The sequence below is a fragment of the Mesoplodon bidens genome (genome assembly GCF_964165515.1).
Source record: "Mesoplodon bidens genome assembly, chromosome: 7".
NCBI classification, from domain to species: Eukaryota; Metazoa; Chordata; class Mammalia; order Artiodactyla; family Ziphiidae; genus Mesoplodon; species Mesoplodon bidens.
This window is the reverse complement of record NC_138164.1, coordinates 71367876-71393990: the sequence shown is the minus strand read 5'-3', so window position 1 is coordinate 71393990 and position 26115 is coordinate 71367876.

Sequence of the window (26115 nt, the reverse complement as noted above, 5' to 3'; positions counted from 1 at the left end):
GTGACCTATCTCCACTTTGTTTAGCTGTTTTTCTGGGGTTTTATCTTGTTCCATCATGTGGGATATAGTCCTCTACCTTTTCATTTTTTCTATCTTTCTCTCAGTGTGGTTTTCATTCCACAGGGTGCAGGATTGTAGTTCTTCTTGCTTCTGCTGTCTGCCCTCTGTGGATGAGGCTATGTAAGAGGCTTGTACAAGTTTCCTGATGGGAGGGACTGGTGGTGGGTAGATCTAGGTGTTGCTCTGGTAGGCAGAGTTCAGTAAAACTTTAATCCACTTGTCTGCTGATGGGTGGGGCTGGGTTCCCTCCCTGTTGGTTGTTTGACCCAATGTGACCCAGCACTGGAGCCTGTAGGCTCTTTGGTGGGGCTTATGGTGGACTCCAGGAGGGCTCACACCAAGGAGTACTTTCCAGAACTAATCCCTCCAGTTTCCTTGTCCCTGTGGTGAGCCACAGCCACCCCCAGCCTCTGCAGGAGACCCTCCAACACTAGCAGGTAGGTCTGGTTCAGTCTCCTATGGGGTCACTGCTCCTTCCCCCTGTGTCCTGGTGTGCACACTACTTTGTCTGTGCCCTCCAATAGTGGAGTCTCTGTTTTCCTCAGTCCTGTTGACATCCTGCAGTCAAATCCTGCTGGCCTTCAAAGTCTGATTCTCTCGGGATTCCTCCTCCTGTTGCTGGGCCCCCGGGTTGAGAAGCCTGATGTGGGGCTCAGAACCTTCACTTCAGTGGTGGACTTCTGTGGTATAATTTTTCTCCAGTTTGTGAGTCACCCACCCAGCGGTTATGAGATTTGATGTTATTGTGATTGTACCCCTCCTACTGTCTCACTGCAGCTTTTCCTTTGTCTTTGGATGTCGGGTATCTTTTTTTGTGAGTTCCAGTATCTTCCTGTTGATGATTGTTCAGCAGTTAGTTGTGATTCTGGTGCTCTCACAAGAGGGAGTGAGTACACATCCTTCTATTCTGTGATCTTCTGTAGTGAGATTCTTTATGTTGTTATTTGCAGATAGTTGAAATTGCTGTCTAGAACTAGGTCCCATGTTCAGGTTGTATAGAAAATGATATGACAAGTATGTTGAGGCAGTAACAATCAGTATGAATGAAAAGAAATACACATGACTGAGAGTTGAATTGGCTGAAGTGGGGACTGAGGATTGGTTAAAGGGATTCTCAAGGAATCATTACCAAGTATTTCTGAAAGCAGTCACCCAGGAAAGTAGTACTGTCTCCTGGAGTGCTTTACTGAGTCACATATGCTTGCAGTGATGTTTTTGCCCTGGGATGCAGTTATTTTCAGCTGAGGAGATGTAGACTCTGTTAGGTTAAGTAAGTTGGGATTAGTAAGTGACAGAATCACAGCCTCACTTTAGATTTTTTCAGTCACTCATTTATTCACAAATACATATTGAAGTAGTTATAATTTGATGAGATTAGTGTATGATACAGCTAAGCACAGGTATTACTTAAGGTATTTGAATCTTAAAGAATGAGCAGAAAGGGCGGTTGAAGTTAGCATGACTTTTGTAGTAAAGGGTCATGGATAAAGGCCAATCTCCTTTGCCCAAGGAAGTGTGAATAGTTTGGTATAGCTGCACTGTTGTATGTGTCTTTGTGGTCAAATATGAGGCTGGATTGCTAGGTAGAAACTAGACTATGAAGGACCTTGTACATCATGTTCAGAAGCTGTAATTTTAATCTTGAAAAGGGTGGTGTGTGACTAAAGGTTTTTAAATGGGGAAGCAAATGGATCAGATTTGCATGTTAGAAGAACACTGTCAGCAGTGTAGAAGCATTATAATAATTCAAAGGAAAAATAATGAGAACTAGAATCGTCATGTATTAATGGGGATGGAGATGAGAGGAAGACTGGAGAGATGCTTAGAGATGGTTGGGTTACTCAAGATTGGAAATTCTATCTCCAGGAGAAGGAAAGTAGTAGAGGAGTCCGTGGTTGTTATGGGAAAGTCTTGGAGGAGAGGAAAGAGACAATAACCTCACTTTTGGACATGTTGAAATTAAAATGCTAGTTTGATAGTCAAATGCCTTGTTACAGGCTCCTGATCATAAGTTCAGAATGCTTCTTACTATACCATGCCACTGATGGGAAAAAAACAATAGTGGCAAAGTAGAACAAGACATGTAAATTATGTACATATACATCTATGTTGTTTCTTTGATTTAAAAAACATTTAAATTTGAGTTGCGCAATGGTGATTTGAAATCCCTTTTTATGTATGTGTTGTCTTTTATTGAAAATAATTTTCTTCTATGGCACGTCTGTGATCACTTTCCCTACTTCTGTAAAGTCCTTACTCTGCCCTTTGGTCAGAGCTGCCATATTTTCTGGGCTCTGTCCTCTTGCCTTCATCACCTTTCTACAACTTCCTGCCTCACAGTCTGCCTTCTTCATTCACCGTCAACTTTCTGCCTCTAGCCTGTTAAGGAATGGATGCCTCACCCCCATTTGCTCTCTTTGGGACATCCCTTACTGTTTTTGATACCTTATTGCAGCCCCATGAATTCTTATCTGTCCAATCATGTAAACCAAATTTGGTATTTTTAAAAGCAATAGTATATCATGTGTGATCTATGAACTTTTGCTGTTGAGAAGGCACCACATAGGCAAGCAGCCCTTGCCCTTCAGGGTAACAAATCTTAATGATCTTCTTTCTAAAGCCTTTATCTTCTCATCCTTTCATCAGACTAATGAAGGTAAGATTTTCAGGTAAGCAGAAAGAGAGATGGAAGGGGGGTAGTTGCTGCTTCTTAGGCAGGCCAGTTGAGATATTTTATAGGAATAAGAGTTGTATAGCAATGCAGCATGGACTGGTGGAGTAAGCTGGATTTATCACACAGACCTGGTTTAATTTCCTGCTTCCTGCTTCCATTTCTTCTAGTTGTATGATCCTGGGAAAATTACTTAATCTCTCCCAGCTTCAATTTTCTCATGGAGTTGTTGTGAAATTTAAAATAAATAATATATGAAAAAATATGTACTACTTGACATCTAGCAGTACCTCAAAAACATGTGAATTTCCTTTTCTTCTTGAAGTCTCTCTCAAGTGACACATTGTTGTACCTTCCTGTTCTGTCAAATTATAGGGCACTTTCCTTTAGTTGGTAAGCAATATTATGCCCCAAGAGTTTTTAATATGCCAGTACTTACACAAAACTCAGATATTACTGTAAATATTTTTTAAAGAATGGTCCTTATGAAATGCCCAAGAAGAATTTTGTCAATATTTAGAATGATATACAACTAGAATAAGGAGACTATGTGCATAATGATTTGAAATTGTCCATTTCTACAGTGTTGTCATCCAGCCTGATTTGTAAAGCATTTAAAGGGTATGTGCCTCATTACTTCAACCCTGTGTGCTGCTTTCCTCTAGATAGAATGGAAGACATTGGTTTTGCAGTCAACTTTCTGGAACAAAGAAACAACTATATTGAATTTTTGTTTATTTAAGTACAGTCTGTCCCATTGCCATTTGTTCTTTTGGTTTTAAATCATGTATCTGATTTCAACATTTATTGCTCTGTTTGGAACAGTGTATAGCATACAGTGTCACTGTCAGTTTTTTTTAAATTTCCTTTAAGATTTAAAATAAATTCTACAACAAAAAGTTAAAAAAAAACAGTAAGCAAGAGTAAAAAAACATACAGTATGTTTAAGGGATATCTGATCTGACTCATCAGTATTGAATATAAATGAGAAATCAATCAAGGTATAGCATATAGCCTGTAGGAATCATAATGTCCAAATAAATGGAAGGCACTATGAGATATTATGAAAACACAATCAAAATGATAACTCACTATACTTATTACAGTGTCTTATTGGAATAAGCAGTGTTGCATACTCTAAAGAGGAAATTGAAGGAATTACATTCGAAACAGTTTTTACTAAGTAGCAGTTCAGAGAGCTTAGTCATAGGTTTTATCTTATTGTTGTCTAAAGGTAAGAGAATAGAATACATGTGATAACTACTTTCAGGGGAAGCTAAATCCATATATCTTTATCATTGTTTTGAGCATTGCTTCTGCCTCTGTTTGTCATTAGGCTCTAAAGAACTACCAATTCTTTTAACAAAACCAAGCCCTGAGCCTTTGAGATGGCAAGGTAAGGACAATCTCCTGAGAAAGTCTTATAGAAAAGATATTCATCATAAAGAGCTAAGAGCTGGGGCCTAAGACAAGGATATCCCACAAGAATTCCTTCCTTTCATTGTCTTCCTTGAAAGATGAGGCTTGATCAGATTAAGGAAGCCAACAGTTCTACTTAAGACAATAAAAAAGTGTTATCTATACTTTATAGATGGAGGACAGAGGCACAGGGAAGTAAATGCTTTATTTAAAATAACACACAACAGTGGGAGAGCTGGAATCAGGAGTTATGACACTTATTTTGAGTGCTTCTGTTCATGCTTTATTTGTAAACATAGGGTTCTGCTATTATTATTATTATTATTATTATTTTACTCCCTTCACAACAGCTTTTTCGAATAAGTGATACATTCTACATCTGTATCTTAAATTTCTCTGTCAAAATGATGTGTGATTTCTGGAAATATTTATGCTCAAAGCCCATTTGCTGTGGAAATACTACCTGTTGCTCTCATAATAGCAATATTTATACTGTGTAATCACTGCCTTTATTATTCTACTTCAGATTTTCCTAGCTGCTCTACCAGTTTCCCATCTACCTCAAAAACCATATACCGTCATTATGTTTTTGTAGTTTCAAATGTTATTTTCTATTTCTAGTTCGTGTGTGTGTGAGTGTGTGTGTGTGAGAGAGAGAGAATGAGAACTTTTTAGGCCATAGCAATCTGAAACAAATGCCAGGTTTTGCTATTAACCTTTAGGAAAAACTGACATTTCATGAGTCAATTCAACACATATTTTATTAAAAAAAAACAAAACAAAAATTGACCATGGTCTGGGCCAGACATGCTGTTGTTTGGGGGAATACAAAAATGAGTAGGTCACAGTCCTGGACCATTAGAAGTTTGCCATCTAGTTTAGGGAGAGAGAGAGAGGAAATATAAGAGAGAGAAGAAATGATCTCACTGCCATCCCATAGTAGCAGTCAGACAAATCCAGACAGTAAGACACACAGCAGGACTACTAGTTTTGTCTCTTCAGCAAGCCCTTCTCCTATGAAAAAATAAAGGGGAACAGAGTTGTGCTGGATTAAAAGAATGGTTAACAGACATTATAACCAAATGCAATATGTGAACCTGGGTTTTGTACTAGTTTGGACAAAGCAGTTTAAAGAATACTTTTTGGACAAGCGGGGCAATGTGAATATAGACTGTATCAAAGGAAATGAAAATTTATTGACATAGAAAAGTAGAGAATAGTAATTGAAAAGTTCATATTATGAAGTAGCATGTAAGTTAGGGAGACCAACTTTTTAGAGAGCCAACTGAGGACACAGCTGTATTATACATATATGAGTTATTACTTTAACATAAAAATGTTATCCATATTCTTACATATTACATAGTTATGCATGTATGCTATTACTATATCACATGTTACATATACATATTAAATGTTATGACTATTGTACATTATACATATTGCATATGTGTTATTTCAACATAAAAATATAAAACTAGGTGTTTTGGGGATTATATATTATTTAGTTTTCTGTTACATAAATGCTATTATTTAAACATTGTGAGTAAAAGAAAGGTTGAAAAAAATAGTATCATCAGGGTCCTACAAAATCCCATCTCTAGCCACCACTAGATAACTTTGCTGGGAGGAAAGGCAACCAAGAAAAATTACTAAGAAGACAAATGAAGATGCTGAAGAGGGAGCCTGAGATAGAGTTGTAGCAACTACAGTACTAGAAAGATTAAGTCCATCCTAAATCTGAAAATACTATAAAAGTGCTTGGGTTGATCAGAGCAGGACTACAGGAAAAGGATTTCAAAATATGGCCCATTTAAAGGACCAGCCATATGATTCAGAGGAACAGATTCATCTTAAAGAGACAGTCTTAGTTGAAAGGATCAGGCATGATTTAAATCTATATCCTGCTTTTAAAAAATTAACAAAATAAACCACTAGATAACTTTCTCAAGAAAGAAAAGAGAAAATACAGATATATTAAATAAGAAATTATAACAGGAAGTAACTACTGAAACAGAATAAATGGAAAAAAATATGTCAAGTTTGTAGACAATTTTGAAAACCTACCTAAATGAAATGGAAAATTTTCTAGGGAAATACAGATTATTGAAACTAATCCTATTAGAGTTAAAAAGGCTTAAAAGTCCAATTTCTATAGAAGAGATAAAGTTATTAAGGAACTACATCACAAATAAAACAAAACAAAATATGAGGGCCAGATAGTTTCACAAAGAAATTCTACTAAACCTTTAAAGGCCAGATATTTTTAATGCTTTATAAATTATTGCAGAGCATTGAAAAGGAAGACAATTAACATAGATATCTAACCCAAATAAAGACAAACAAAACTATTGTCTAATATCTCTCATGGATTTTGATGCAAAAATTCTAAACAAAATATTCGCAAACAGAATCCAATATCATATTAAGAAAATAATCACATGGGATTCTCCAAATACAAGGAAATCCACTATTATCACATACCAAATTAATAGATCCAAGGGAAAATTGTATAATTATTGCCATTCAGACTGACTAAATCTTTGGAAAAAATTCCACTTCAATTCATGATAAAACACCTTCTAGGAAATAGGATTGAGGGATACTTTCTCAAGATGATAAAAAATATTTACCTTTGCCCTAAAACAAGTATTCCTTTAAAATCAAGAAATACTAGAGGCGGAGGCACCCGCTCTGGAGTTTGCATTAGGAGCTGGCCATGCAAAGGAAGGATCTGGAAAGTCTTTCTGGAGGGAGCTTGGGCAACATGGAGTTCCTGGGGCAGCTATGAAGGAGTGTGGGCATAGCCAGGCTGGCTCCGTGGCAGAACTGGAGTTGGGGTCTTGTCTCTTACCTTCTGCCATCTTCTTCATGTGGGCTGCCTGCCCTCCTAGGCGTTCGAACCTGTGTGGGACATGCCTGACCTCAGACTGGACCAAGCCTGACTCCCTCCCACCCACCCCGGGAGCTTTGGGATGCTGGAACGCCTCTCAGATCCACCAGGAGTCCTCCTTGCCTGAGCACCCTGGGTGCTCCTGGAAGCAAAGGGAAGGGGCATTCTGGGATGGTCAGTCCTGACTCTGAGATCTAGCAGTGGCTATTCCCCATCCCACACCCAGCCCTTCAGCAAGGCCTCCTGGCCATGTGTGTCCACCCATCTCCATCCCTGTGGCCACCACCCTAGTCCAGGCACCCCCTCTCTCACCTGGACTGCTCATGGCAACAGCCTGGTCTCCTGGACCCCACTCTTCCACTGTTGTACTTGCCATCCTGCTTTGCCTGCTGTCAGGATGGGGTCCAGGCCCGGGCCTGCAAGGTCAGGTGGAGGACCCATGCATGGTGCTCCCTGCCCACCCCTCTCCATGCTCCTACTCCACCTGCCTTCCCTGTCTGCAACTCTCAATCCTTGTGACCCCCCTAACTCCTTCACACATGCTGGTCCCTCGGACCTGTGGGACCGGTTAGTTGAAGTCAAGCAAGGGTTCCCCCTTTGGGCAACCTGAGCCCTCTGCTCCCCATGGCTCCACCCCCGATCTATCATGGCACTTGTTTTATCGTCTTCTTAGACGTGAGGTGCATTTCTCATCCTTGGTCTCCATCAAACGGGGTATCCGGGGAGGGTGGTGAGCTGGTACAGGCCACTCTTGGTTCATTCATTTATGTCACTTCCCTGCACCTAGAGGCAGTTGAGTTTGTAACCTCCGAGGGCTGGGGACCACCTGAGAGGAGGGGGTTATCCACCAGCTCTGTGTGGACAGTGGGGCCAGAGAGAGGCCGGGGCTCCAGTCAGGAGGCCCCTGGGCATCCCCACGAGAGATGAAGGTAGCTGTGGGGATGGAGAGAAGCAAACATTTTCCAGAAACAGGAGTCAAATCAGGAGAATTCAGCAGGGGCGGCAGGCGCTGTGGGTGCCCCGCCCACGTCCCCCAGCCCTTCACAGCCTCCTGCCTCCTCTCAAGGAACTTTCTCTGCAGCAGTCAGCACCTGCCCTTTTGTCAGACACCATTCACTGCCAGCACCAGCTTTGCCTGCACCCAAGAGAGCCGAACAGCCTGGGCATCTACTCCCGCAAGAGGTTTGCCCCTACCAGTCATGGGACGTGGGGGTAAAAAATCTCCACCTCTCTGGCCTGATCAGGTCCCCCGTGGGGTGACCCTCACTGCTCCAGTGTGAGGCCCCCGCGGGGCCCACCTCCTTGCTGAGCTTTCCCCCACCCGTGTCTTTCCTGGGAACAGAGCTGTGCCCTCATCTGGGGTCTGCTTCCAGGGAACCCACACTGAGGACAGTCGCTGATCAGATCTGGAGGCTGAGAGGAGGGCAGAGGCCAAGTCCAGGCTACGAGGGCGGCCATCCCGAGACAGAGCACACTGGACTGGGAGCGCCGGCTGGAGGCAGGGCAGGGGTAAAGGTTTCCTTGTGGACAAGTTGCTATATTGGTCACGTTGCCAGAAGTGCACTGGGCAGTTCACCATCCAGAAAAAAAGGTGTCCCAACCCAGTGAGGCTCCCCTCCCAGCGGGGGGCTGATGAGCCTTTTCCTGGTCTGGACAGGTGGGCACAGCTGAGCCCCGGACATCTGCACAGGGCAGAGGGGGCCAAAGGGAGCCTTCCTGGAAAGTGCCTCCCGGGGGACAGGGCTGGTCCCAGAAAGCATGAGTCATGAACAAAGCAACCCAGTCAAACCCCTCTCCTCCCCGTCCCCAGGCCAGGGCAGGCAGTGCCTCCCAGGGACTTGCCTCAAAGGGGCTCAGCCTCCTGTCATCCTCAGAGTCAGGACGGGTATGGGGACCCCTCCTCCCATCTCTGCCTTGATCCCAGGCAGCCCACGTATGCCACTGGGCCCAGAGGACGTACCCATCAGCAGGTTGGGTGGCTGTGCCTCAGGACTCGCCGGGCTCACACAGTGACACAGAGCCTCAGCCAGCTTCCTAACACCTTTCTGCTCGACCAGGCTAATGCTCCGGTTTCCCACGTGGGAATTCCCTAGGGCCCCTCCCTGCCGCCTGTGCTGGCACCCTGTAGATTCATGTGGCATGTGGGTACCAGTCATCCAAATGCCCTTCCCAGCACAGGACAGGGAGAGAGCCTAGCTCTGGGTGGACTGAAGTCCAGGGCACCCCGACCTCAGGACCCCTCAGCCCCTCCCTGCACTCCTAGACCCTCCCACTCCTCCAAGTGATGCCTTATGGTTGGTGGGCCTCTGCCTTGCCCCTCCCAGCTGTGAGTCCTGGGGCAAGGCCAGAACACGTACAGGGAGGATGGGGGACTATGTGGGCAGGTGATCCTGGAGTGGGGTCTCTCTCTCCCTGGGGTCCCTCCTGGCCTTCATAACCCTCTCACCCAGCTTCTACCCTGGAAGGCTGGCTCGGCTGTCCCCTGTAGGCCACCTACCCTGGCCTGCCTCCAGAGCTGGGGGCAAGGGACTCAGTGGGTTGGTTCTCCAGTCTCCTGGCCCAGGGCAGGATCCTGGAAGCTTATTATCAATAACAACCAAATCTATTAAGTGTTTACCCCATGCCTGGTCTTTGGCTGAACATTAGGCCCCTGTCATTGTACTGATGATACCCATTTTTAAGATAAGGAACCTGAAGCTCAAGAGAGGTTAAGCAACCTACCCCAAGACACAACTAGTACATGGTGGCACTCCTAAACCCCTGGCCTTTGTATTCTTCATAAACCCATGTTGTAGATTAAGCCATACATATTCAAGGGTGACTTCTGGCAGCTTGAGAAATATCCATTGAATGAATAATCACAGCTGCTACTCTCTGAGGGCTGCCTACAGTTTTATTTACTTATTTGCCATTCAGGTGCTCTTTTTGAAAAGATGGTTCAAAATGCCAAAGGGACAAAATGGTCCCCATCGCCACCCCTCTGTCCCTCAGCCACCCTCCCTGATAAAAGTTTCTTAAGTTTCATTGGTGAGATAGTTAATGCATTCACCCCAATCCTAGTATACTATACATACTGTATTAGTTATCTCTTGCTGTATAACAAGTTACTCCCATATTTAGCAGCTTAAAATATCAATAAATCTTTATTACCTCACACACACACACACAAAAAAAAAACAAAACACTAGAGGTATTTTCACTAAGGTCAGGAACAAGGCAAGGATAACAACTATCTCCACTATTATTCAACATTTATTAGGGTTATCAGTCAATGCAATTAGGCAAGATAAATCAATTAGGGGCTTATGAATGAGTAAAGAAGAAACAAAACTATCTTTACTTGCAGGTGATATAATTTTGTATCAAGTTCCTCCCCCACCCCCCGCCACCGCCAGTGTCCCAGAGAATCAATGTTAAAACTAACTCAACAACAAAATAGTTCAGTCAAGCATAGGTTATAAAATTAATATACAAAATTAAGTAGGCTTCATATATGCAAACAATAAACAGAGAACGTAGTGGTAGAGAAAACACTATTTATAATAGCAAAGATTAAATACATAGGGATAAATTTAAGAAGTGCGCAAAATCATATATGAGGAAAATTTTAAAACACTCCTGAAAGATACTAATGAAGATTTGAACAAGTGGAAAAACATCTCCTATTCTTTTTTTTTTCCAGGTGTGTTGAGATATAATTAACATATAACATTGTGTAAGTTTAAGGTGTACAATGTGATGGTTTGATATATGTATATATTGTGAAATTGTTACCTCAATAAGGTTATTTAACGTATCTATCACCGCACATACAGTTATTTTGTGTGTGTGTGTGTGTGTGTGTGTTGAGAACTTTTAAGATCTACTCTCTTAGCGACTTTCAAATATACAGTACAGTGTTGTTAACTACAGTCACCATGCTGTACAATTCATCTCTGGAACTTATTAATCTTATAACTGAAAGTTTGAACACTTTGACCACATTAACACATTCCCCATCTCCCCACCCACCCCTGGCAACTACAAATCTACTCTCTGTTTCTATGAGGTTCATTTTTATAGATTTCCAATATAAGTGAGATCATATAGTATTTGTCTTTTTCTGTCTGACTTACTTCACTTAGCATGATGCCCTCAGGGTTCATCCATGTTGTTGCAAATGGCAGATTTTCTTTCTTTTTCTTGGTTGAATAGTATTCCATCATATATAGCACATATTCTTTATTTATCCATCAGTTAACACTTAGGTTGTTTCCACATCTTGACTATGGTGAATAAGGCTGCAGTGAACATGGGGGTGCAGATATTTCTTCAAAATACTGATTTCATTTCCTTTGGATATTTACTTAGAAGTGGGATTGCTGGATTATACAGTCCTATTTTCAACTTTTTGAGGAAATTCTACACTGTTTTCCATAGTGGCTGTACCAATTTACATTCCCACCAACAGTGCCCAAGGGTTCCGTTTTCTCTACATCCTCACCAGCACTTGTTATTTCTTGTCTTTTTGATCATGGCTATTCTAACAGGTGTGAGGTGATATCTCCATGTGGTTTTGATTTGCATTTCCCTGATGATTAGTGATGCTGAGCACCCTTTTGTGTACCTGTTGGCCATTTGAATATCTTTTCTGGAAAAAAGACATACCCTATTTTTGGATAGGGTGACTTAAAGTTATACAGATGTCAGTTTTCTCTAAATTAATTTATAAAAAGTGTAATCTCAATAAAAATGCTAATATCTTATTTTATGTAATTAAACAAGTTGATCCTAAAATTCCTATGGAAAAACAGACATGAAAGAATAGTTGGGTAAACACAGAAAAACAAAAACTATGAGGGGAAAACTAAATTTACCAGACATTAAAACGTATTTATAATTAAAATAGTGTTGTACTGGTGCATGAATAGAAACAAGTGGAATAGAATAGAAATTTCAGAATTAGCCCCCCAATACATATGGAAATTTACTATGTGACAAAGGCAGCATCTGTAATCGCTGCAGTAGAGGTGGACATTTAATATGCACGGTGCTAGGGCAATTGTATGGCCATTTGGAAAAAGACACAATTATATCTGTATTTCACACCATACAAAATAATTAATTCCTAGTGGATTATGTATCTAAATGTAAAAATTGAAATCATATAAGTACAAAAATTAAATATACATGAATTTCTTTTTCATCTTATATAGGGAAAGTCTTTCTACCTTAACTCAAATCCTAGCAACAATAAAAAGATTTATAAATTGATTACATAAAAGTAAAATATGACAACTAACAATAAACAAAGTTAAAAGCCATCTGACACACTGGGATAAAATATTCACAACCTGTACCACAGACAAAGGGCTAATGTTCCTCATATATAAAGAATTCTCAAAAGTCAAGGAACAAATGAGTGAAAATCCAATAAAAAATGGGAAAAAGATATGAACAGCAAATTTGTAAGAAAGAGATATAAATATGGCCTTCAAATATATGAAAAAAATCCTCAAGTTCGCTTATATTTAGAGAAATGCAAATTTAAACAACACTGAAATACTGTTTTTCCCCTAAGACTGACAAACATTGAAGAAATATGACAACATATTCTGTTGGCAAAGCTGTGCAGAAACAGGCACTTTCAAACGTTGCTGGTGGGGATGCAAATTGATACCATCCTCTGGAGGGAAATTTGGCAATATGTAACAAAATTACAGATGCATTTGTCTTTCAGTTTAACAATATGCCTTGTAGGAATCTACCCTAAAGGTATACCTCCAGAAAACCAAAAATGTTTATGCAGAAGGTTATTCATTGAAGCATGGTTTGCAATTGAAAAATTTGAAAACAACTAAAATGTCCATAGGTAGGAGAGTGATTAAATAAGCTATAGTACTTCCATATGGAATACTATGCATCTGTTAAAAAAAAGAATAATGAAGATATCTATGAATTGAAAAAGTATGAGTTCTAGGGCATGCTGTTTAGTTAAGAAAAAAGCAAAGGCCCAAAGGATATCTATGATATTCTATGCCTCATATAAGAAAGAAGGGGATCCAAGAAAACACATAGGTATCTGCTATAAGTGCAAAATAAATATAGATAGGCTTAATCGAAACTAAAGAGATTGGTTATTTACAGAGGATGAGTGGGAAAGGGATAGAAAGAAGTGGGGAATGGGATTCAGGCAGCAGGGGTATGATATACTTCTCTGAGTTCATCTTTTTGTGTAACTCTGACTCTTAGAACCATAGTAACGTTTCATATACCCTCACTTATCCTCAACATAAACAAAACCAACGAGAATATAGATGAAACTCTAAATTTGAATACAAATATATAGGTTTCCCCTGCTTTTGGAAAGTAGAAGATTCCTATGAAACCTTTCATAAGCCGAACTGGCATAAAAGAAATAGTATCCCCCATTTTCCGAAAGTTCATGCTGCTTTTACAAAAGATCTACATTAGTATGGTAACAGATTTTTTCATAAAAGCAAAAATCCTGTTTGTATTTCTTTAGGTTAGCAAGAACAGGTACTAATGTAGGTCTTTGGTAAAAGCAAAGTGGCCTAACTCGAACTTTCTGAAAGTGGCGTGTACTTAATAAATTAACCTAACTTATTACAAATGAGTAACCTAACTACATTGAAGTGGATAGGAAAGAAAACAACCAACGTAAGTAACTGTGGAAACTATCTTGATTGGCTCCTCCAAGGCTGAAGATCAAAAAAAATTGTACATAAATGCTGTTCCAAGTGTCAAGGTCAAATGGGTTCTCTTTTAATTTACTATGAGAGATAAATTCTTTTTATCTTTTCTTTTGCTCTTCTGTTCTGGTGATACTTGGGTGTGACTATTTCTTGTGTCTTATGTCATATTCCCTTTTGTATTCTCTTCTTTTTTCTAGAATGAACCGTCAAGTATAATTTTCATTTAAGATGCATTTATGGGAAACGTTCTCTGCCATTAACTCTTCAAACAGTGCCTCTCTTATACTTGCTATTCTCTCCTCTGGGAATTCCTTTTCTTTTTTTTTTTTTTTTTTTTGAGTTTCTGGTCTCATTTAAAAAAATTATTGGAGTATAGTTGATTTACAGTGTTGTGTTAGTTTCAGGTGTACAGCAAATTGATTCAGTTATACATATATATATTCATTCTTTTTTTAAGATTGTTTTCTCATATAGGTTATCACAGAATATTAAGTAGAGTTGGGAACTCCAATTTGATATATATTTTTTGTCTCTTAATCTCTCTTTGTACATTCTAATACTTCCCACTCTGTGTTTCATTCTAGTTGATTTTTTCAGTTCTATCATCTATGCTACTAATTATTTCTGCAGCTATATCCAATCTGCCATTTAATCTTATATTTTTTAATTTAATGAATATATTTAATATTTCTAGATATTCTATTTGGTTCCCTTGCAAAATCTGCCTGGTCACATTTGATAGTGCTGTTGTTTTTCATTATGCTTTCTACCCCTCTGTTGTTTTAATTATTTTTTATTTTGCACATATAAACCTGATATCGGTAGAGTTTGTGAATCTATTTGTAGTTTGTTGCTTTTGCTGACTCTTGCTTATGGTAACTTGCTTCTTCAGGATTTTAGTGATTTTTAAATAATTCTTAGCTCATATTCCTTGGAGGGATTATTTGAGGCCTAGTTTGCAGGTACATTCTTCCAAAGAGGTTTTGGTGTTTGCTGCTGACAAGTTCCTGGGGCTCTACAAAGCTGGGACCACTTTAAAGTATATTTTTAGTTTTGACTCTGTATAGGTAGTATAAACTCTGGCCCCAAGCCAGTATGAGGGTAGGCTTGCATTTAGGAATTCTCCAGGGACATGTCTTCTTCTTCTTCTTCTTCTTCTTCTTTTTTTTTTTTTTTTGTTTTCTCCTCTTTTTTCCTATCCCTCCAAGATTTAAGACCAAAGCATACAGGTTTCTTACCATCTCCCTTTATGAATTAGCTTTTTTTTGCATTGCCTTTGGAGGGGCCTGTATTTGTTCCAGTGTCTCAATCCAATCTGTCATCTTTTCAGGGACCAATTTTTCTTTTCCACCTTGTATAGGACCCAGGTTTGTCTTCTGTAAAACCCTGAGCCCTAAGCCACCATGGATTGGTAGGTTACTTCTGTGATAAATGCCAGCTTCAGAGCTTGCTTACCTCTCTGGATTTTTGCTTTCTCTTCATTTCTAACCCCTGAGGATTTTCTTTATTTTCTTTTTTTTAAAATTTTTTGGCTGCGTTGGGTCTTCCTTGCTGCATGCAGGCATTCTCTACTTGCAGCGAGCGGGGGCTACTCTTTGTTGCAGTGCGCAGACTTCTCATTGCGGTGGCTTCCCTTGTTGCAGAGCACAGGCTTTAGGTGCCTGGGCTTCACTAATTGCAGTATGCAGGCTCAGTAGTTGCGGCACTCTGGCCCTAGAGCACGTGTGCTTCAGTAGTTGTGGAGCGTGGGCTCAGTAGTTGTGGCTCGCAGGCTCTAGAGTGCAGGCTCAATAGTTGTGCACGGGCTTAGTTGCTCCGCGGAATGTGGAATCTTCCTGGATCAGGGATCGAACCTGTGTCCCCTGCATTGGCAGGTGGATTCTTAACCACTGCACCGCCAGGGAAGTCCCTTTACTTTCTTCTTTACTCAGACAAACATATAAGAAAATTAAAACAATTCTATTCAACATTTTCTTCTGTTCTAAATTGAGAGATTTCTGTCGACATCTAATCTGACTTACTGCCTGGTATGGAAGTTTCCTTTTTGTTTTAGAGCAATGAAGGAAATGTAGACCCCATTTCTCATTCTTATTTTATGTCATTGTTACAGTTTCATTTCTTATCTATGTATACATATAAATTTCCCTCTCTCTCTCTCTACACACACATATATATGCATGTATGTATATATATATATATATATAGTTTCATTTCTTATCCATATATACATATACACTTCCCTCTCACTCTCTACACACACACACACACATTCAACAGGTCTTTAAGGGGAGAAAAGGTCAATGTATTCATTCTGCCATATGGAACTGCATGCTCAATTAGATCATTTTATGTTTCTATTTTAAAATCTTGTGAAATTTTGTGCTAGAAAATACTGATTACAATGTTCAATGTGTAGATGCAGGATACTTTTACCCTGACATTTTAACCCAGTCTGTATTTTGACTTCTCGATTTTAATTCTAAAGATATTTTGCTTTTATATCATAATTTATAATTTTTTTCTTCTGATTTAAATGAATACTGAAAAATTTTCTTTGAAAAAGTATCTTAGTCAGTCTGTTCTATAGTGCAGTTAAATGACTTCTAATTTTTTTAAATTAAAATTTTTATCTCCTGAAACTTTTTCATCAAAATCATTTCTCTTCCACCTAATCTTTACAAATAAGTTTTGATTGCAAATCAGGGTTTGTTTTTTCCCCAGTGAGATTATGTCTTTAGTTGTGAGTTTTCCTTTGGGGCCACTGTTTCTAACAAGCACAATTTACCAAGTTCAAATTTTGCAATCTAATATTTACTATTTGCAGTTCAGCTATTGTCAAGTCTGTGTTCTTTGAATTATTCTTACAGTAATAATGTGTTACTGGATAAATTGAATTGGAGTATAATTTGTACTTGTTTCGTAGTCAAATCTTGAGAGCCATTTCTCTCAGTTATTTCAGAATGACCTAGTTTTCCAGGTTCATTTTATTGCTAATATGTTTTTTCCATATTCTACTAATTAGGTTGTGTACCTTATACTAAATGTTCACACTGGTGGGGTATCAGAGGATAAACAGAAGGGTCAAACAGAAGAAACAAAATAAATTCAGAGTTAAAGTAGTAAGTAAAATGGCAGAATGAAACAGTGTAGTGAGAATGGGGGCCCAGAATGTCCTGCTTGGACACGTTTCATACTGTTCCAGCAAGTGTTTTTGACAGAGACTAGTTGGAAATTTAGTTGATAAAGACAACCTAAGCTATCAGTATCAAAGCTGGAGGCTGAATGGATATCATGTGGAGGGGAAACTTAATTCCTTTTCAGAAAGTGGAAAAATATTCTTTTCCGATGACAAAAAAAAGACATGTAATTTCTTGCTAATAGTTTAAAAGAAAGCATCAGAGTGGTACTTTTTCTCTTTTGTTTTGGTTGTATGGAGTAAGAAGGAGCCAAAATATTAGAGGAAATATTATATCTTCCTAGTGTAAAACATCTGGAGTGGCTAATCTAGACTTTCTCCTTTATTGAGTTTAATCAACATAAGCAGGTGGATTTAGGCAATCTGGAGCTGTGATAGAGAAGTCTCCTATTACCTGCAAGCACCTGAAATAATGTTTTTGCCCCAAAGAGATTAAAGTTCTAGAGACAGAATTTCCTGAATTATCTAGGGTGTTTGTTATTTTTTAAAAATTGAAGTATGGTTGATGTTTAATATTATGTAAGTTATACATGTTCAGTATAGTGATTCACAATTTTTAAAGGTTATACTCCATTTATAGTTATAAAATATTGGCTATATTCCCTGTTTTGTATAATATATCCTTGTAGCTTATTTTATTATTTAATTTTAATTTTTAACTTTTTATTTTATATTGGAGTGTAGTCAATTAACAATGTTGTGTTAGCCTTGTAGCTTATTTTATACATAATAGTTTGTACCTCTTAATCCCCACCGCTATACACCCCTCTCCGCTTCCTTCTCCCTACTGGTAACCAGTAGTCTGTACTCTATATTAGTGAATCTCTTTCTTTCTTTCTTTCTTTCATTTTTGGCTGTGTTGGGTCTTTGTTGCTGCGCGTGGGCTTTCTCTAGTTGCAGAAAGTGGGGGCTACTCTTCGTTGCAGTGTGCAGGCTTCTCATTGCGGTGGCTTCTCTTATTGCGGAACACAGGCTCTAGGTGTGCAGGCTTTAGTAGTTGTGGCTTGTGGGCTCTAGAGAGCAGGGTCAGTAGTTATGGCGCACGGGCTTAGTTGCTCCGCGGCATGTGGGACCTTGCCAGACCAGGGCTCGAACCCATATCCCCTGAATTTGCAAGCTGATTCTTAACCACTGCACCACCAGGGAAGTCCTGTTTCTTTTTGGTTATATTTACTAGTTTTTTTTTTTTTTTTTTTTTTTTTTTTTTTGCGGTATGCGGGCCTCTCACTGTTGTGGCCTCTCCCTTTGCGGAGCACAGGCTCCAGACGTGCAGGCTCAGTGGCCATGGCTCCCGGGCCCAGCCGCTCTGCAGCATGTGGGATCTTCCCGGACCGGGGCACGAACCCGTGTACCCTGCATCGGCAGGCAGACTCTCAACCACTGCGCCACCAGGGAAGCCCTTTACTAGTTTTTTTTATTTTTCAGATTCCACATATAAGTGATATCATACAGTTTTTGTCTTTCTCTGTCTGACTTATTTCACTTAGCATAACACCCACCTATTCCATGTTGTTGCAAATGGCAAACTTTCATTCTTTTTCATGGCTGAGAGTAGTATTCCATTGTTTGTGTATATATACCACATCTTCTTTATCCATTCATCTGCTGATGGACACTTAGGATGTTTGCTAAAAATGCAAAATCTTGAATCTTACACCCAGGAATTCTGATTCAGTAACTTTGGTGTGGATCCCAGGATATTGCATTTTGAATGAGCATTCCAGGTAACTACAATGACCACTAAATTTGAGAATAATTATCTAGAAGGGTATATACAGGTAAATGTTGGAATGTCTTCAAGGGAAGAATTCAGGGTGACATAGATATATTTTAGTTGTATTTGGAAATAAAATCCAGGATAAATTAAACTGTGAATGATAATAGCTTAGGCTAATATATCCTACTCACTTCAGTGTCCTAGCCTTCAAGACTTCCTCTCTGATCTTATTCAACTGTTCAAGTTTTGGTTCAATTGATTCAATGAAGAGCTATATTTTTGCCTTTTATTTATTCATGTATTTTAAGAAAGGATGCTAATAAGAGTTTGTTTGTCAAACTATGCAAATCATGACTATAGTTGAAGCCAGCATTTCTTAAAGCCTATGGATATACCCTAGTGTCATATGAGATCTTAATTTTGGGATAAAATGGATTCATTGTTAACTCTATCTGTGGAACAGTGGGTTCAATAAAGTTAAAAGGTTTTACTTCAAAATCTTTAAAAGTAAATATGCATCTTTATTTTCCAAGAGAAATGTATATTAAGTATTTATATGTCTTAAAATTATTTTTTTGACCAGAAAACTCTTTTTTAATGAGACATCTATTAACACATTTGGGCATATTGGTGTTCTTAGGAAAACAGCTTGTGGCCTCCTTGTTGAAACCAGTGCCACATGTCTGTAGACCATGGCAATATACTTAAAAATTAGGTTCAGATCTTCAGAAAACTGAATCTACAAGCTTGGACAAAGTGAAGTGAGGTGCCAAATTTATGGGTTGATTTTTGTGCTTGTTTTAAAACTTTCATATGTACTAGATTGTAAGCTTAATGCAGACAGGCACCATGTCTTATATAAAAAACATATGTTTTATCATTTTACATGTCAGTGATTTATTTTAGGTATAGTAATACTAGTATACATGGAAAATAACAATACTCACTTCTACACTGTTAAAAACTACCAGGTGGAAATAGGGGTTTTTATGTAAGAATTTGAGTAGAATATGACAAATGAAATAATTTACTTCTCTTTTTTTCCCTTCTTCAGGTACACCATCAATCACTTACAAATCATTTTTCTTTGTCCTGCATTATTCAGAAACATAGCAAACTTCTAAGTTCCTTACATAGCTTTTTACTTTAGGCAGCACTTCTGACGTATATTAGAAATTGCTAAAGATAAAACAGTTTTTAGAAAAATCTAGATTTTAGTTGTCATTTTCCTTAGTAAATGGAGGTGAAGTTTTAGAAGTTTAAAAATAATAGTGTATCAATAATCGGATGTTCAGATGATTTCATTCTTTCCTTAATTTTAGATAAAAATATTGAAGATAAAATAGGTATTAAATTAAACTCAGTGTATACATACTGAGTGCCCACTGTGTAGTAAGAGTTAAGGATGTAATGATGATATGAATATAAAGCTATCCTCACGGAGCTTACAGTCTAGCAAGTAAGAGAGACAGGTATTGCACAAATAATTGTACATGCAACAAATACTTTGAAGGGAAGTATAAGGTGTTAACCTATTTTGCCTAGTTAGGAATGGGGTCCTTTGGAGCTAATATTTCAGCTGGCTGTATTTTAGGAGACTGTTAATGATGGTGATGGTGGAGAGAGGTTTGAATTCTAACATTAGGTCAAAGGCCTGGAGGCAAGAGAGAGAGAAAAAGGTTTTCTCCAGCTACTGATGGAAGTCCAATACTGTACATCTCAAATTTACCACGTCCAATACTGAACTCTTCATACTCTGCTCCAAGCCTGCTTCTCCTATTATCTTCTCCATTTTAATAAATAGCAACTCCATTATTCCAATTGCTCAGACTTTTTAAAAAAACTGATTTTTTCTCATAGCCTTCATTTAGTCTCAACAAAGTCTCTTGCCCCCTCCTTTCAAAATATATCCAACAATTTCTCGTTACGTGGCCTTTTATTACCCTATTTCAAGCCACCATCATCTCTTGAGGGTTAATAGCTTCCTATTCTCCCCACGGTAGCCAGAGGGACACTTCAACATGGAAGTTAGATCATGATGTTTTTCTACTCAAACCTTCCAGTGACTTCTCTCTCTCTGAAAAAAAGCCAAAGGCCTAAATATTATGCCACCACACTATGCTTCTGATATCTTCTATCACAATTCACCTTTGTTCACTCTGCTCTAGCCTGTCTGTTTTTTTCTGATTCTTGAGCATGCAGTAGCATATTCCTGTCCTAAGATGTTTTCACTTTCTCTTCTCTCTTCCTGGAACACTTTACCCCTGGATAATAAAAAGATTTCCTTCCATTTCTTTCTTCAGATGTCTGCCTAAATTTCACCTCATTACTGACCACTTGATATAAAATAATATCTTCATTCTTCATCCCTTTACCCTACTTTATTTTTCTCCAGAGCACTTACCACCACCTGACACATGTCATATATTAATTTTGTTTATATAATTCTTGTATTTGTTTGCTCTCACACTTGAATGTAAGCTCCGTTAGAATAGGGACTACATATATATTTTTTTCATTCACTGCTGTAATGCCTGTGCGTCTTTTTTTTAAAAACATCTTTATTGGAGTATAATTTCTTTACAATGGTGTGTTAGTTTCTGCTTTATAACAAAGTGAATCAGCTATACATATACATATATCCCCATCTTTCCTCCCTCTTGCATCTCCCTCCCACCCTCCCTATCCCACCCCTCTATGTGGTCACAAAGCACCGAGCGGATCTCCCTGTGCTATGTGGCTGTTTCCTACTAGCTATCTATTTTACATTTGGTAGTGTATATACATCCATGCCACTCTGTCACTTTGTCCCAGCTTACCCTTCCCACTTCCCATGTCCTCAAGTCCATTCTCTATTAGGTCTGCGTCTTTATTCCTGTCTTGCCCCTAGGTTCTTCATGACCATTTTTTTTTTTTAGATTCCATATATATGTGTTAGCATATGGTATTTGTTTTTTTCTTTCTGACTTGCTTCACTCTGTATGACAGACTCTAGGTCCATCCACCTCACTACAAATAGCTCAATTTCATTTCTTTTTATGGCTGAGTAACATTCCATTGTATATAGGTGCCACATCTTTTTTATCCATTCATCTGTTGATGGACACTTAGGTTGCTTCCATGGCCTGGCTATTGTAAATAGAGCTGCAGTGAACATTGTGGTACATGACTCTTTTTGAATTATGGTTTTCTCAGGTTATATGCCTGTGCTTCTTAATCAGCTTCTGTTGAATGAATAAATGTATCTTTTTTATTGAGAGGCTGCATCAAACAGAAGTACAAATACTGAACCAAGAATAAGATGAATCTGAATTCTTAGCTCACCTCTGGTATTTATAGGCTCTGGAAATTTAGGCAAGCTGTTTAATTTTTCTGAATTTCAGTTTTGTTATCTGTAAATTATGGCAGCTGGGCTATATGCAATTTAAGGACTCTTTCTCTGAACAGTGCTTATGATCCTGTAAGTCTTCAGTCTTTGGGCTCTTTCACAGATGTTTTGGTCACAGCATGTGATAAGATGTCTGTGGGCTGATGTTGAGGAGTCACTCTGTAAGGTGGCATGGGCTGGTAGTACATGGCTTCTTGGTTCAGGCAGCTGTAAAATATATGAAACGCTCTCAGAACATGGTTTAAGAACTTCTTCTACCTACATCAGTGTCATGGGCTTTTCCCATAGAATGAAACATGATTGAATACCCCAAAATGATGCCTTCTTTTTCCACAGCTAATATTGCCAAGTTGTAAACTTTGATTTAGGAACAATTTAAAAATCACAGCTACTTATAAACAAACAAAATTAATGGTTGTAGACGCCCCAGATTTCAAGCTGCAGTTGAGGTGATCAAAGACACATAGTACTTTAAAACTATAACTTTTTAAGAGCTAGAGAGTACAAAGAGTTAAACTTCCTTGACTATGCTATTTAATGCAAATTACACTTTCTCTTTGAATGGTGCCTCAGTGAACTCTCTTGTCAGAAATCTCTTGGTTGCTTCTTCCTTAATAATTTCCAAATTACTCAGAAACTGTTGCATTTCTCTACAGCACTTTCCAGATGATATCTCCTTACAACATGAGCTTCATAATTCAACACAAATTGCTGAAACTGCACCTTATAAGAGGCTTTTCTTTAAAATACAAAAGACAGTGTTTAGATAGATTGTATCATGTTGCTCTAATAAAAACACTGATAAAGCAAGAGCCCCAGAATTATTGAACAAATATTTGTACTATATAAAGCAGGAGAGAAAATCACAATGAAGGAAGCATTTATTAGATCATTCATAAAGTTAATGGCCCATAAGAATATGCTCCAAGTTCACTATTGGTAAACTTCAGTATTAATAATTTCAGATGGGTTTGGAAGATAAATTGCTATTTTTCAACTTAGTTTTGGGAAAAGGAAAGATTTTAAAACATTTTTGAATTTTTTTCCATTACTCTTTAAGGTTATAAGCCTTTGTGGTTTGGGACTAAGAAATAACATATTACATGGTTTTATTTTGGGCTGAAAGGAATTGCTTATCTGTGCATTATCATGAAGTAGAGATGTATAAAAAGAAACAGATCATTAAGTTACAGAAAGAGTCATTTGAAAAATAAAATTTTTTATTTGAAAATCAAAATGTAATTAGTCATTTGAGATGTTTCTTGTTTGAAATAACTTGCTGTCATCAACAGAATAGTGGAGATTAACTTGTGTTGCTTTTGTTAATGATGGCTTTATTTGTGGGTAAAATAGTGGTAAATGCTTATGTAATCATTTGCATAATGTGATAAACTTTATAATCTTGAATCTATAACTGTCATGGATTTTTTTTTTCGGTATGCAGGCCTCTCACTTTTGTGGCCTCTCCTGTTGCGGAGCACAGGCTCCGGACACGCAGGCTCAGCGGCCATGGCTCCCGGGCCCAGATGCTCCGCAGCATGTGGGATCTTCCCGGACCGGGGCACGAACCTGTGTCCCCTGCATCGGCAGGCGGACTCTCAACCACTGCGCCACCAGGGAAGCCCCTGTCATGGATTCTTAATCTCAACAGTGTGCCCTAATTGACAGAAGTATTTAGAGGGTTGCCAGGAGGGAGAGTGGGCAGGAGGCAGGTGCAGCGGGGAGGGAAGGAGGTGGAAGGTAAAGATACTGCAACAATGTTCAACTTTCATGGTTTCTTATGGGCTATCCTTACCTTCAGAATCGTGAAATGATTTTTCTTAGAAATTTTCTTCATTTGCTTTCTGCCAAAATTCCTCCTTCTCTATTCTTATCTAGTCCAGTTGATTTTGTATTTATTGCCCTTTTCACTCTCCTTGTATTTCAACCAAGTATAAGCCACAAGGCCTTTCAGGGAACGTTTTATCAGTTCAGAGATAATGAAAGATGAGAACTTATCCAAGGTAAGGCTGTCTGATTTCTTCTTTGTGCTGTTATCCCATTGTATTCAAAATGTACTTACATCCTCTTCCTACTCATTAGCATTGTGGACTATTTATATCCCAAGTCTACTGGGCTTCTGATACTTGATTATGTTTTTTTTTTAAGCACTTGATGAGTACTGATCAGGAGTTTCCAGTTCTCAAACCATAATTTTTGGGGATTGATTTGGCTGTCTTGGAAAGCTGCGTTAGCTTTCAGTCTACCAGGACTCCATCGAGCATAGGAAGAATTAGTTCTCTGATTCAGTGATCATTTAGGGATGCCAATATGCTGGTTTGTTTCATAATACAGCTGATCTTAAAACTATACATTTTATAAAATTGGCAAATTATTGATAATCCACTCAAATTAAATTATGCTTCCACTATTGCTTATTCACTTGATTCTTTGTTGAGTCCCTAGAAATATTGGGAAGTGCATGAGAGCTTCCTAAACGTGCAATCCTACTCCTTCAGGAAGGAAAAAGAGGAAGCGAAAGAGACTATATTCTCATAGCATCTAGTACATACCACTATTTTAGCACTTACAATATTTTCTTCAAATAAGAACCTGTGTTCACCACCAAGCTTTGAGATCCTTGAAAGATCCTTGAATTCTCCTTCACTCATTTTTTCTAGTCCAGGGCCTGCTACATACTGGAGAAACAAATATTTTGCAGGCACAAAACCATATCATCAGGCTTCCTTCAGAGCTATGATCCCTTCTACCTCCTGACTTGGGGCTCCTGTGTTTTATTTTAGAGGTTTTGTGGATGTTGATTCTTTTCAGTTTTTATATTCAGTGTTGGAGAAGGTGGAGTGTTTGTTGCTCAGTGGTTTTTCGTTAAAGTATAAATACTAAACCCTTTTAATGGCTTTACCTTCTTTTATCATAAAGGCCAAAATGTGTGACTCCTCCCATGTCTTTACCACATGTTCTTCTCTTACTCTTGGGACACTGACATTCCTCAAACAAAACATGTTCCTTCCTCCCTCAGAGCTTTTGCATATGCTGTTCCCCCTGCCTGGAATATAATTCCTCTGTATTCACTCTCTGCATCCTGCCATCCTTCACCTTGAAAATTGTTGTTCATTCTTTGGCTCTCATCTGGGAGCAGGAAGACTTTCCTGATATCCCACAAATGGTCATGTTCTCCAGTTGTGCTATATTGTACCTTTTCTACGTTGCACTTACTCTAGTTTTCATTTATTTATGTATGTATTTGATTGTTTTTGTTTCTCCCACAAGATTGTAAGTTCCAGGAAGGTAAGGACCATTATTTTGTTTATCATTTTATCCTCTGTCTTGAATAGTCCCTGACACAGAGAAAAGACTCAGTTCATCAAAATTTTGTTGAAAAAATAAAAACCCAGTTGTTTTTTAAAATTCTACCTGTTTTATTTCCCGCCCCCCGGCAAAACAGGTTTTCACATGAATGTAGTGGGGAAGCCCTCTATGTAGAGAGAGCTGAGTTCATTCTGGCTGCTCTGTCCAAATCCCCAGCTTCATCTCCTTTAACTTTTGCATGTCTGAGGTATTGGCTGAGAGCAGTAAATTAGCACAGGAAGAAGACAGATTTTTTCCTTCCTATTCTGTTGTGTCATCTATAATATTCACTCATTCCTCTTCTTTTCTGCAATTTGTACGCCCACCCTGCCTCATTACTATGCCACTCTGAGATTTCAAGGTAATGTCTCAATGCCAATATTGCTCCTACCTGGTGGAAGACGGTACCAGATATTTTGAAATATAAATCTTACAACTGTGGCCACCTAAGGCGCAAATAACTGAACATCAGGATACTCAAATTAATAGTTAGATTATAGAACTCAATCCTTCTAGTTTATGAAGAACTATTTATAAATAGAAGTAATATTAAATTAACCAGTGAAATTGAGAATAGCCATTTTAGGATGAAGACTCAGATAATAAGAAACAATTATCAGTTAAATAATAATAGTTTATTTGACCTATTTGTAGGTATGTCTGACTGGATTGACAGACCAAAAAAAAAAAAAAAAGCACCCTTTTCTGTTAGATCTGTTCACAGCTCA